The following is a 1,776-nucleotide window of genomic DNA, read 5'->3' as shown; positions in this document are numbered from 1 at the left end:
GCTGAGATCAGAATTGCTTAGCCAAGCAGTCTCTGATCTGTGGACTTATAAGTTAAGTGAATGCCTGTTGTTTTAAGCCACCGAATTTTGCAGTAGTTTGTGGCAGTGGGTCACTGATACAGGCTGACTCTCACAATGAGAGAGAAGAGATACTAATTCTGGGGAAAGTATCCAGTTAGCACACAGAGGCCTTCAGAACACAAAATGGATCCCCAACCAAATCTGGAAACAATCAGAAAATACCAACCTTTAAATTTAAGTCAAAACAGTACAAAAGTCATGAAAAAATATCTACACATTATACCACATTCCCATTCCCTGATGCGTCCTTGAGTAAAAAGGGTGGTATAAGGACTAGTCCCCACCCTTGTTACCAAAAATTGGCCATTTGGCTTAAATTCCCATCCCATCCTGAAGAACCGCAAAGAAACTATCCCTTACTCAAAATCTCATGTAATTCCTTTGTGACTATAATTATACATGAAATTATCAGTAGCTTCTCAAAAATAAGACATGGCAGCATCTTCTGATTTGGCAGTATAAACTGCCTTTGATAACAGCCAGAGTGCACACAGGACATATCTTCCTCCTTTCACAATGAGGATAGCAAGAATCATAAAGTTTGCAAGTGGTGTCTTAGGAGAAAAATATGAGGTCCACATGTAATTAATGGGGATTAAAAGTCTGCCATGGATCTCACCACTGCGCGTCTGTTGTGTGCTACGGGACCCAGGTGGACATGGGGCTATGGCGGCTCTGTGGCCCAGGGTAAGACTTCCTCCCTCTTCTGTCCCACTCTTTCATGGGCACTGGCTGCAGGTCGGCCCCAGAGGATAGTGTGGAGCACAGGGATGCAGTGCCTAGACAGATCTCAAGATTCTGCCCTCCCCAAAAAATATTGCCCTGATTGGATAGGACCCCAAGATAAAAATTCAAACCTTGGATCTGTTGAATTTCTGCAAATGAATCACCATTGGAACAAAAGTTGAGAAAATTAAAATGAGAAACACAAGAATGGAATTTACAATTCTGGGCAAACCAAAATTTGACTTTGAGTAAGGAAAAAGAAGAATTTATTTGCTCAAGGCTAAAAGCTATGGGCCTGGGATGTGAGCTGGATCAAGTTAAAAAGCAACACTGAATGCAAAGGAAACGGCTGACTTTTACAAGGAGTTTTTAAATAAAAATTTCCGTAAGTATGTGTATCATAACAGAGATTGTTATAAGGGAAATTGTGCCACAACCTTCTTCATGGGAACAGTGGTCCTTGAGAGAATTTGGAAAAAGCTTGGACTGAAACAAAAGAAGACCAGCAACTAGGAGCCCTGCCTGACCCAAGCCCAAGGTCTTACAAATCCATCCATTGAAAATAACGCTGTATGTGATTATCAAGAGTCATTGATTGAGAACCCAAGATGGCGGCTAGGTAAGACAGGGCAAAAAAAAACACCTCTGTGAAAAATACTAGATAAAAGCCAGAAAGTGACCCAGAATACCAGTTCCAGCAATGCACCACCCAGACAAGGTCTGCTAAATCCACTGGGACCGTGCATTTGATGAAACCAGGAGTCTACATTCTGAAATGAGTGAGTGAGCTGGCTGAAAGTCCGGTGGCCGCATTGTGGTGTGGGGAAACCATGGGTTGGTATTTGGAGATGGACTAGTTCTTTAAAAAAAAAAACAAACAAAAAAAAACCTGGGACCAACTGTGGATACAATGATGAGAACCGCGCACTGAAGCACGGCAGGAGCGGGTTCTCCCAACGCGTCGGTGTC

The 1,776-nt window shown here is 42.6% G+C and overlaps 1 pseudogene; it reads left to right on the top strand.

Moving 5' to 3' along the window:
- Positions 1–802: 802 nt before the first annotated feature.
- On the top strand, positions 803–1,320 carry LOC119542890 (annotated as a pseudogene).
- The last annotated feature ends 456 nt before the right edge of the window (positions 1,321–1,776 follow it).

The sequence above is a fragment of the Choloepus didactylus genome, chromosome 8 (assembly GCF_015220235.1).
Source record: "Choloepus didactylus isolate mChoDid1 chromosome 8, mChoDid1.pri, whole genome shotgun sequence".
NCBI classification, from domain to species: domain Eukaryota; kingdom Metazoa; phylum Chordata; class Mammalia; order Pilosa; family Megalonychidae; genus Choloepus; species Choloepus didactylus.
Note: the sequence above shows the minus strand (reverse complement) of the source record. Positions and strands in the feature narration are given on the sequence as shown.